Below are 12,542 nucleotides of genomic sequence, written 5' to 3'. Positions count from 1 at the left end.
GAACGCTTGTCATCGCTAGGGCTGCAAACGTACTACACGAACCTTGATATTATAATTACGTTGACAGAGCGCAATGAAGCGATATGAATATGCCGTCACGCCATTCTCGGTACACCGGAAGTTTGAATGCATCGGTAAAAGCCGAATCATCCGCAAGGTTTCCTCCATTGAAGAACCAGCGTTTCCACTCTCTATTTCGTCAGGCACTTCAGAGTAATACTTACAATATCCGAGGCATGCTGTGAAAAAAAAAAAAAAAAAAGAACAAGAATAAAAGAAAAAGGAAAACCTAAGTGAATTTGGGAATAATAACATCCTCAAGGTCACAGGTCACCTAAGTTGCACTTACTCCCCTTTTAAGTCCTGTAGACCTGAAAGTTGCTCCCCACCAGGGATTGACAGTATTTAAATACATGGTAATTAAAATACTATTTAAAATATAAATACATGTATTTATATTTCATGTTTAAATACAGACTTCGAAAATGTATTTAATTATATTTGGATACCAATTTTGGAGTATTTATTTTTATAAATATTTTATAAATACTCCTAAATACAGTGTATACTGACTCATATCTTAGTGTCGCCTGGCATTTGACCTTCCGGGAAGAAGGATGGGCTTGGGGTGCAGTTATGCCATGTTTGCGCTAGCATGCGCATGCGACAAACCATTTTAGATGGCAAGTTTTTCACTATTGTTATGAACAGCGGTCGCGACTCTCCAATTACCTTGGTGTACGAAGCGTCTTCGTCAAATTTAATACGAGCATTTGTTCATCGCCACCTGTGGAGATGCTGTGCTTCTTTACGGATCTGATTGTACGGCCGAACAGAAGATGCCTAAAGTTGCAGTCTTCGAGAAACTTCTAATATTAAAATCTCCATGATAATCTAGCAAATAAATGCTCTTGTTCGTTGCTGATTTGTTATGATCATCGTTATTTCTGTAATTCCAGATGGCATTTTCCTGACAGTATTTATGGCAGTAGTTACGGCGTTTAAATATCTTATCTATATATTAAATCATATTATTAAATATGATATAATATTTAATTTATTATATCATAATCATTATTTAATTTATTATATTTAATATAAATATTAAATATCATATCTTATATTTTGTATTTAAATGCTCACGTTCAAAAGTATTTATAAAGAGCATTTAAATACCCCATTAAACAAAGTATTTTGTATTTATATTTAAACATTCAAAAAAATTATTTATGCGCATCCCTGCTCCCCACCACTGCATGTGGGCACTAAATATGGCACATGTTCACGTGAGCGGAACAGTCCACGTAAATATATGCTCCGCAGGTGTACTGGAGTGTAGCTTGCGGCATACCTTGCCCGGAATCGACAGCTCCTGATTTATCCGGTCTGGAATATCCGACTTTCCGACGTTTCGACTATACTCGTGTTCAACTTAAGAAGGAAAAGAAATGTAGTCCGTCAGCTACATACGCCGTTGGAGATAAGGAAACGCAATAGCGCGCCAGGAGTAATACTGCAGCGCCACCATGCGCACTTTTCTGCAGCGTAGTGTAGTGCGGCCAGTCTTAGCAGATAATACGGAAGCAGAGTGAGCATGATGGATTACATTATCCGGCGCAGGGAGAGAGCGTGACCTCTCTCCGTCCATCCATCCACTCGATTTCTTTTCCTTCTTAAGTTGAACAGGACTATAATAAACACTTACTGCGTAGCATGCCGTACGTCCCGTATACGTATCTATTAGTCGGAAGAAACATTCTTGAAACACCTGTAGATCTCAGACAGAATAAACCGCAAGGCGTCAGTTCCAGACAAGTATGTCGCAAGCTGTACGTCTTCTGTACTACTTTCTCGAACCTTTCTCAAAGCATGACGTTGCCTATAGTCAAACTGGCCTGGATGCTGCGAACCCGGCTGTGTAACGCAGGAATCGCGCCCACGGCAACAGTTGGGTGAAGAGAGTTTACGACGGTAGAAACTCCGTTGTCAACCCCGTTCTTGCGACTCGTTAGGGATTTAACGAAGTTTTCCCAACAGCAATTTTTCGTGTTTCCCCGTGAAGCACTTTCTCGCTTTGGACAGTAGGCACATCATCCATGGAGAAATAAAGCCTGTTTACGGTTTTGCATGGGTGCTCGCTTTTTGTTTCTCTGTGGAAGCTACGCGCTTAGCCGTGCTCTGCTCGCTCATTTTAGAAGACTAATTGCTGACAGGAAAGTGCGCGGTGGTGCAACTTTTCTAATGGCTTTTTGCTTCGTGCAGAACACTGGTGACAGCGAGCGGGTTCTGCGCTCTGTGCTCATCCGGCGGGACGATATACACAGGATACAGCCTCGGAAGCTAGTTTGAAAATAACATGCAAGTAATAATCTACCATTACCGTTACAAACTCCCGAATAATCTTCCTGTTGAGCATCATGCCGCTGACACACGGGCGTTTTAATGGTCCTTGAAATGAATGACGATCGAAGTGAAGGGTAATAGGGCGCTGCTACACGGCCATTTTGAATTACCATTGACTTGGATGGTACTCCACTCGATGGAGGTTCGTGAAATGGCATTCAAGGTGTCAAGGGTCCTCCAAAAATGCTGCTGCTGGTAGCCTCATGATCAGCGAACAAGGAAGTGCTAAACAAACGCACACAATAAACCTGCCAGAAGCGCGATGAAAAGTTATGAGACTTCGCATAGCGGTTATTACATGTGGCTGGTACTGGCTAAGTTATTTCACTACTCTCGACACTGTACGCACGGTCGTAAAAAATGCATATTGAATTACTAGTTACGTATATAATGTGTGATTCGAACACAATTAAAATTTCGAAATCGTTTACTACCTTACGTTTTCCCTCACTATAGACGCCTTTTGGCTATTAAAACGCATGAAGGTGAACAGACGGACGGGACGGACAGACGCGAGTAGCTCCATCTGGTGTGCAGTGTGTTCACTCCTCAAGGAGCATTGGATCGGCCCGTGTGGCAGCGGGACAGCGTAACTGGTACCCAAAATGTTCAATGGCCATTGCCTTCAATAATCATTCAAATCCTTGTGTGGCCGCAGTATTACATGCATTGGATTGTGTACACGTTGCGAGATAGACGTGCAGCAGAAGCTAATTGTAAAGAACAGATGGCCTCGAATTATTGCGTCGTCTGTATTTAGATTTAGCCGTCCACGATCGCGTGTGAAGCGAACCACATGGAACAAGTGAACAACCGTATGTGTGACTTATAATACTTAACTTAAAAAAAAAAAAAACTATTGTGAAACCTTACACCCACTTCTCTGTAGCCATTGGCAATTTCTGGTGTTCAAAAGTTGGCGACATTATTTTTCTTCTAGTTCCTTTCCCCATATCTATCAATTTAAAAAAAAAAAAAGTGCCAACAAAGTACTCTTATTTTTCCTACGAATCGTTGGGTTATTTGCTATATGGCCTGTTCCACAACAATGTACAAGTAGCAGTACAAAAGGGGGATTGAACGTGGAGAACACGAATGTTCGCAAGGAAGGAACGTGTTTTATGTAGCGTTCCAGGAGCAGAGAATAAACATACGGCTTCGATGTCTGGACGGACACGAAGCCCTGTACGCCACGAAAACATATCCTTCGATACACAGTATTTTCTATATTTCTTTATTTTTACCTGCTTGTCTGCCCGTCATGATTGTATAAACATTTTGATCGGCAATATGTGCCTTTGATCCCCGACGTTATGGTATTAGTTTTTTCTTGCGTAGCTTACCATGACAATACCTTACATCACAAGGTTTGCTTCATTTTATTGCATAAGCTGCCCCGCAAGAAAAGAAAGAAAAGAAAATCAGGTGTCACATGAACATGAGGAAAATTACGTAACGGTGGCATCTGTGAGGTTCATATCAATCTGTGTATAGCACATCTATCTGTGAGATACTACGCAAGAGTATGGAACGTGTTCACTAGTTGAATTTAATAGCCACATCATTGTTGCTTGACCACCGACTCGCATGCTTTCTATGACCCTTCGGTCGTTTCTGCAAGATCCCATTCATCACCCTCTCACCCGTTCTGAATCAGTAATAGGGCATTGTAACACCACAGCGGCGGTGAATCGTCTACCTCATCATCATCATCCAATGTATGTGTACGTGTGTATGTGTGTGTTTGTGTGTGTGCATGTGTCTGGGAGATATGTTGAAGCCTGTTATGTGACGCAAACTTTGCTTTCGCAAAAATAATAGCGGCTAAATTCGTGTACGCTGGCGCGAATCGGCTCAACTCGGCACCGTCTGCTTTAAACCGTTCCTTAACTATGAAGTGCGGATGAATACCACTCTTTTATAATGGAGCATCCATCCGGCTGGATTCCGTTCACACGGAATGTACAGTGGGACTCGAAATAATTACGCCAGGGTACCTGTACTTACAAAGATTACGCACTAATTTGCTTTCCCGCACGCGTCTGCTTTACTTTTTTTTTAAAGATATTCAACTGACATGAATTTTATAATCGTAAGAGAGCAGGAAATAGAATAGAGCTCTTCAACAGAGACCATCGGAGCGCATAACGAAGGTCTTACTCAGAGACGAGAAAAGTGTAATTTCAAAGGAATTTATTCTTTACTCTACCTTTTTAGAAGAGGGAAAATAGTGAAGTGCGGAATAATGGAAACGACAGGGTCATTCAGCGTACTGGTATATATATTTAAAATTATCCTTGCGTTCTCTGATAGCCATTGGTGGCGACGTGAAATGCCGCGTTATAAATATAATAGTATTCTCATCAGCGCGTGGAATGTTTTATATGTGCTAGTTTCCAATTAAATATTAGCACTATTAGCTTGGTATTAGTATTGGCTTGGTATTGTTTTCCTTTCACCAATCAATCAATCAATCACATACAATTGTCACGTATGTCAACTGACATAAAATTGACATACCAATTCTCACACTTATCGGCGGAAATCGGCGTATTTACAGATATCTTTTCACTTGGTATATTTCGATGCGAACGTGAGGTAGACGATCGCCTGCGCTGCGCTCCCATTAGTGTGCCTTGCCTACGTCATCACGATGTTACTATCGCTGGAGCTTCCTTTGGTGCAGAGGCAGTGCGAATCTTTAAAACTCGTTTATTTAGTATGTAAGCTCTTTTCGGAAGCGAAATTTGGCCAACTAGTCTGTGAGTCGGTGCACCACATTACTGTATTGGTCCCATACACACTTTCCCGGATGCGATACTCCCATTAAGCTGTAGAAAGATTATCTTGCTTGGATACCTTATTTTCCTTTTTTTTAAATTTATTTTATAGTCTCAGGTGTGTCGTTTTCTGCTGTGGAATCTTAGGCAGTTTGGCTCGTTGTGGTTCACAGCACCAACAACTTCCTACTTTTTGTTACAACTTTTTTGCATTCGTTCCGCTTTATCGTCAGTAGGAGACCTTCAGAAGATACAGCCATTCAGACATTATGAAGATTAGCGTTCACGTATTCATTGCTGCAATATGGAGGGTAGTAAAGCGGGCGACAGTTAATCGCACTCTGCGAGTGGACTTTTGGCTTACATTAGATTTAGAGAGGGTCCCCGGGTGCTCATTGAGGGGATAATTTTCGTTGGAATGTATGGTCTGCTAAATAAAAGGCTGTTAAGACTACTGAGTGAACAGCAGTGTCTGCACCTTAAATGAGCGAAAGAAATTTCTCCGAATGGTTAATGAACTTGGTGAGAATATGACTGCCTTAAAACGATAGTATAAACCCATACGCAAACTAAAATAAAAAGATGCGGTAAGAGATTATTGTATAAAGTTTGATGCAAGGAAGGGAAACGGACGTATTTTTCGTTATCGTTTCCATTTTCGTTACTGCACTATTTTTTTTTTTCCCGTTATCCGTTTGTGATACCAGCCTTTCAATGTACGTTTCCGTTACTGCTTCTCGTAATGGAACGTTTGCTATATAGAGCTGCGGGCTGCTCAAGATGGGCGTGATGAAACTTCCGTCCAATGTCGCATTCACAGGTGGACGCTCTCAGTAGTAAACACCACAATTACGCGATAAAAAAAAAAAGGGAAGAGGCAGAGTAGGCTTGCGTCCTCGTGCTATGTCGTGGAGTCTGTTGTGTAGGTAGCACGTGTTGCCGTCATGGGGGGGGGGGGGTGTTATGAGGACTGGGACGAGTGAGCGACGGTTGCACCCTCGAGATTCAATGGGGGAGGGGGGATATGTTTATTAAGAAAAAAAAAAGGAAAGAAAAGTTAGCCAGGCAAAGAGCCGGCTTGCTATTCCAAAAAAGTAAAAGAAGAAATCGGAAAAGAAAAAGAAGGAAAAGGAAACAAAGGAAAAGGAAAGAAAGAAAGCAGAAAATAGACACTAGAACAACGTCACATGCAGTTCACGAGTCCTGAGACTCGGAGAAAACCGAGGAGAGCAACAGTGACAGCCCACTGGTTGGGGTGCAAGACGGGGCCAAGGAGAGCGGCCAACGAAAAGTCGTTACAGCCAATCTGGAGCAGACGGCAACGAAGGATGTTCCTATGGTGAAGGTGCTGCTGACAATGTATAGGAGCTGGTGTGGGATGTCAGCTTCCACGCCACAGACATTGCAGTTTGGTGAATTGAGCCGACCCATTTTAAAGAGAAGTGTCAATGTTGAGCTCCATGCTCTCGTCTAGTATTCAGTAAACAACGGGAATTAGCCGAGGCAGGCTACATTGAAGGGCGAACACGTAAGCCTCTAACGCTAAAGAATCAATTAGATCAAACGACTCGGGGGGAAAAAAGGTGCTGATGCCCGGGTTAGAACTTGGGCCTTCTCATTTCCCGGGTCAAATATGCTATCGATACACTACGACAGCAGGCGTCCGTCCCCCTTGTACTTGAGGCACTCTAGCTGAGGAGAAAGTCCTGATGTCGTGGTATACAACAACAACAATAATAAATGAAGGAGAAGTGATGATGACATGGGATGTTTCCCCGTGGTAGCCACAGGACCCTACCCCACTTCACAGCGGCTAATACCAGAGGATGAATTATGATGAACGCTACGTGATGTAGCGGTAGCGTATCTGACCGGAAATCGGGCTTCGATTCCTGGCTTCGATTCCAGGATTGGATTGCGATTCGAATCCAGGGTTCGATTCCTTTTTGCCTGAGTTGTTCGATTTAGTATTCAGGCCCTGTATTACAAGGAAGCGAGCCACCAAAACGCAAAAATAAAATTGAAAAGTCACTCATGTCATCGAACAACAGGGGGATAAACATTACCCGAATTCAATACCGGATAATCGTTTTGGTTTCCGTCTCCGGAGTCGCATTTGCGGGCAATCATTTATAGTGGAGTTTAACTGCCAGAGATCCTTCCCCCATGATGACTGTTAGCATTTAAACTTAGCCGGTATGAGTAACAACAGAAATCTAGTTGAGTTGTTGAGGCATAATTCAACATCAAAGGGAGTGCACACAGAACACACGAAAGACGTCTGTCGTGTCTACATCTTTGGTGTGTTCTGCGCGCGCTTCCTTTGATGCTGAACTTTACCCGGTTCCTCGCAATTTAAACACTATTCACTTTCTACTTTGCCGTGTTTCATGTTATGATGTAACTATGAAATATGACATTCGTCGACGTTAAACGAACCAGATAAGTCAATTAAGTGGTCTGCGACTTCGGTTGGGTATGACTGGCTATGGTAAAAAAAGTGCGATGCGGTAAAGCTGATTTTTGTTTCTTCCTTTTATTCATTGAACCGGTATTAGCCTCAAACGGCATCCATTGTGCATGCGTTATGTCGAACGTTATCTCGTATGAAGTTCCTTTCGTGTGCGGCGAACATAACGCTTTATTTGGGAACCGGAAATTAAGTTTGGGTAGCGCTCAAACGTTAATGAAGGAGAGTCCTGATATAGCAGACGACAGTTTCCACCTCAGTGAGGAATTCGAACATTGCAGCTGCAGCAGCTAAGAGCAATCCTTAATCCGGGACCTTTTCTTGGAAGTCAATTTTTTTTTTGCGCTCCGCTGAAATGAACTGTGCGCACCGCGACGAGGGAAAATTACAGGCTAGACAGGCTGGCCATCGGGGGGCGTCGAGACGAGCTGGGATTATTTTAGGAACGGCTTCATGTCGCCTGTTTTCAGCACAGTGACCTGACACAAGTTTAATCGATTCGAAACAGTACAGTTCGCTGTCAAGCAGTTGTTTCTTTGATGACAGGGTTTGAGGATTGGTGATCTCCTTTCTATTGGTTGGGTTGGGTCCCTATTCTTAGGCGACTGTGCGTTTAGAGAACTTGTTTATGAACTTGGAATTGAGCTGATATTGGAAAGTGTGCAGAAGGGAGAGACAGGGATAGGACTGTAGTTTTGCACGTTATGTTTCTGTGAGTGACATTGTGCTCTCCCCTAACTAAAAAAAGAAAGAAAAAAAAACTGGAGGCGTACGCCTTTTTTGTGACATTTATGCGGTTCATAATTGTCACAAAGATGTCGTACGCCTCCAAATTCTAGCAAGATAAGCAATGTCTAACAATGATGTTCTCAGGATCCCTCCCTGGGTAAACAAAAAATTGCGATCAGGTTTCTCGCAAAGTTGCTATGTAAAATAGCTGCATCAACAGCTTCACATCGGTTCTCCTTCCAATGCGGCACCATAAAAAGTAGAAGAAAGAACACACACAACACAATGCCGATCCAACCACAACCCTCACAAAATTATATCTTGTGGAACACCCCCTTACGTCATCGCCCCAAATTGGTGCAACAACAAACATTGCTGATGATAACGATTGGTGTTTTTTATGGCGCTACAAACATTGACATAATAAGAACGGCTACATGCTGAAGACACAACACTGAGTCTATAAGATCATATTGAGGTAGAAACGACTTATGATAACACCGTGCAAAAATGAGATGAAGATGGCAGTTAGATTCCGTGGTCAGACATAGTAGTGAAACTCTCAAGCTAAACGTTTCCCTACGGAGTTCCTGTAGTACTTCCAGGTGATTTTATTACGTTTTTATCCGTTTCTTACCATTACAATGCTACTTTCAGATGTCGTAATCTGAGGACGAGGATGCACCGCCAAAAAAAAAAAAAAAAGACAAGTTGACATCGCGCGTCAATCTTTTTCGGCAATGAGCCGCATCATCGCAAGCAGCGCGCTTGCGCGGGAGATTCCGGAGCGGGTGACCTTGCTGCGTGACGTAGAAAGTTCCGCGCATCCGTTCTATTGTATTCACCGATTTCGCATGGTGACGTACACGGTCTTAGCCCGTGACGCGCGCTGTACGAAGGAAGGAAAGTGCACTACCTGCGCGTAGTGGACCGAACAGCTTTTCTGCGAACGCTTTGTGCCTGTATTTCTTGTGCGAAGCCATTATGTTCCGTTCGAGCATTCAAGCACGATCAACAAACAGATTTCGTGCAAAGGGGCTTGCGCGGCTCTTTTAAACTAGGAACTTATTGGTCGGATTTCGTGGGGATTTCACTTTGGAAAAGCCTGACCGAACTCCTCTCTGATTTGCCATGCGTTACAAAGAGGATAAAAAAGAACGGGTGGTTGGTCGTCGTACTGTACTAAAGGGACCAGCCAACGTCAAGACAGAAATAGAAGCGAGACATTTGCCGCATGGGGCGCTACGGGCGCTCGGCGATTGAACTTTGAACAGAGTCTCATTAAGTCCACAAAAGTCTTAGTAAACCTTTAACTTTATGTAGTTTTAATTTGCGCTATAGCTTAAACTAGCACATGCGAGAGAGAGAGAGAGAAAAAAAAGTAGAGTAGCTCGCGCATTCTCTGAAAAGTTTTAAGGCAGCGTTTCTATTCGTGGTTGGGTGTTCTCCTTGTATTAGATCAGTATCTACACAGGGTGGTTGACCTATAACGGGTAGCAAAATTCTATTGAAAAGTCTACTTGTCTGAACATTATGGGGTGAACGGTATTTACTATCTTCGGCGAACTTTTGTCATTTCTTGGTCAGCTATCAAATGTATTTTGTAATGGAAGAAGGTAAAATACGATACGCAATTTCTGTTTCTCTCAAAAATCGTTATGCTGACTAGGCAAATTTCGGAGTTCAATTCGAAAGATAAAATTTCTTGCGACTCAAAAGTGATCAACCCGCTCGTAAGTCATGGCGAAAGTTTGCCGAAAATAAATGCCTCTTACACTATAGTTTTCGGACAAGCAGGTTTTTGAGCTGCATTTTGTGACGTTTTTGGGGAAACACCTTCTATATAGCCACCTGTTCGTGTCCTTCGCACATCTCGCTTCCGACATCTTCCTATAGGTCCCCCTCATGGAGAAGCCTCCTGTTTATTCGGTTCCGTGCATGGCGGCGAGACCATCACTAGGGGCGCCACTGTGCCGCCTCGTTTCGGTTTCGTTTATGTTACTTACAGGAAAAACTGCCTTATTGGAATGAAAATGCGATTTACTTGGAACGCATATGTCGTTTTCGTCATGAACCACCAGAAAATATCAACGCTGGACAGCCTCTTACACGTGCAATGCCTTGATACGCAATGCAATGTGCAAATACTGCACGGGGACATCCCCACGACACGGTTAGTTCAGTGAACACCAGGGGGCGACTCCCAAACTTCTCGGCGCCAATAAGTACCATCCTAGACGTCATTTAATTGGAGTAGGTTTACACGTAAGTTGTGTCAGCCTATTTATGTGCCGACGTGCTGCACGGCACGCCAGATAATTCCCTATCGTCGTGCAGATAATCTCCTATAGGTCATCTGAAATGAAGCTGGCAGTAATGATTCTAGTTCTCCGGTGTGCCACTGTAGGTTATGTAGTGTTCTCAGAGCCACCGGTAAAATCAGCGACTGCATTTACAAGGCATATACTTCACCACGAGTAGTATGGTTTCGCAACTGAAGGAAACTTTTATGACGGAAACCTTAGAGACCTCTGACTGTATCTATTTCGAGCAGATCACTGCGTAACGTCTTGCGAATCGTTGGAGTGCATCTGGCGAGAACCTCTACGACATTATCTTCTCTCAGTGTGTATACTCACAGAAGCAGTAAAGCATCCTTCCACCCACAATAATCACGTTTATGGACCATGTCCCCACATATACTCTGCAACAAAACTTGTTCGTTCTTCTATGCCATCTTTATCTCGTACCCCAATTTACGTTTACGTAATATTTTACCAGACAGTTTACGTAATATTTTACCCGACAGACTCCCATACAGCTGAACGCAACTCTTGGCTCATCTCTAAAGGGACGTTCTGCACAACAAAGCAATAATATCGTACAGACTCATTACATCTGCTACGAACCTTCCCACCGCCAAACTATATACGCCGAGCAAAAGAATACGCTCGAATGTCGGGGTTGCAAGAGAACCAAACTTCATAAAGCAAGTTTTTCTCTCTCCCTCCCGTAGACTTCTTATTATTTTACTCTCGTTTTTCATGTACGGAATACTGAGACCGCGGAGCTGAGCCTTGGTTTCTCCTTCAGCGAAATTCCTAGGAACGGACAGCTCCGAGGAAGCTCGAAATGTTTCGTCTGCAATCCTTTTGCCCGGTATATTTTTTCCCCCTTCGTTAGGCTTAGTACGTCTATGGCTTCTACCCTGGCTCGCACGCAGTTTTAAGATTTTAAGGCTGTCGCTGTTACTGTCGGAAACGAATCGTCGTCGGAAGATTGTTTACGTTGACGATGCTTGCCATCCCCGACGTCTGATAGCGGTGGAAATCTCAAACTCGATTAAACTTTCTATGCTCGAATTTCAGTTTTGTTTTATGTTTTGCGTGATACTGGTTCCGTTTTTGATTGTATTACAACGGAGAAGAAAGGCCCTTTGGCGTTCGATAGGGCAGCAATTATTGTCTGAGTTGTCTGAGAACGCTCCTGGTTCTCCAATTATAGGAAGAGCGATTTGTCGAAGATTTCTTCCCGTCTTGCTTTACCTGTCAAGAACGAGCTTGACCATTTCATAATAACGTTTTCCTCACGTTCGGATCTTAACCGCTACATCCCCTGGAAAATGCGCTCGTCGTGCGTTGTCCGCGTGTCCACTGTGGTTCCGTTTAGTACTTTGTTTCTTTGGTTGACTTCTAGCGACGATTCTGCGTGTACGAGCTGAGGAAAGGCTGCCGCTGCTCAGGTGTCGCCTGCTAAGTGTCGCCTGCTAAGTGTCGTCTGCTAAGTGCGCAGTACGCTACTCCCCATATTCCGGCACCATTTGAATGCTCAACATAACACTGTACGGAACTCCGGCTCCGTGAGCAGTTTTTGCCTTTTTTTGTTTGTTTTTCCTTTCCTGCCTTCCCGGAAAAATGACTATGTCGTACTCTAGCGACGTAACAAAAAAACAAAAACAAAAAAAAGAAGAAAAAGAACTCCTTTGAGTTTCTCTACGTTGCAACTTTTCCTGTCTTTGAAATGCAGAACTCTCACTTTTCTTCTTTTTTTTCTTCTTGCGTTTCGATAAATTGCAATTTAGCATTACCAAAGTAACCATGGCGAAAGGTTTCGTTATTCCTGGCAAACTAACTGATTATTTTAATTGAAGCAAATGGCTC

At 43.2% G+C, this 12,542-nt stretch overlaps 1 protein-coding gene across 1 annotated transcript in view; it reads left to right on the top strand.

Moving 5' to 3' along the window:
- Nucleotides 1-12,542, top strand: part of LOC135401451 (uncharacterized) — a 172,239-nt gene that overhangs the window by 98,447 nt on the left and 61,250 nt on the right. The window lies entirely within an intron of this gene.

The sequence above is a fragment of the Ornithodoros turicata genome, chromosome 7 (genome assembly GCF_037126465.1).
Source record: "Ornithodoros turicata isolate Travis chromosome 7, ASM3712646v1, whole genome shotgun sequence".
In the NCBI taxonomy this organism is placed as follows: Eukaryota; Metazoa; Arthropoda; class Arachnida; order Ixodida; family Argasidae; genus Ornithodoros; species Ornithodoros turicata.
This window is presented reverse-complemented; position numbering and strand designations above follow the sequence as displayed.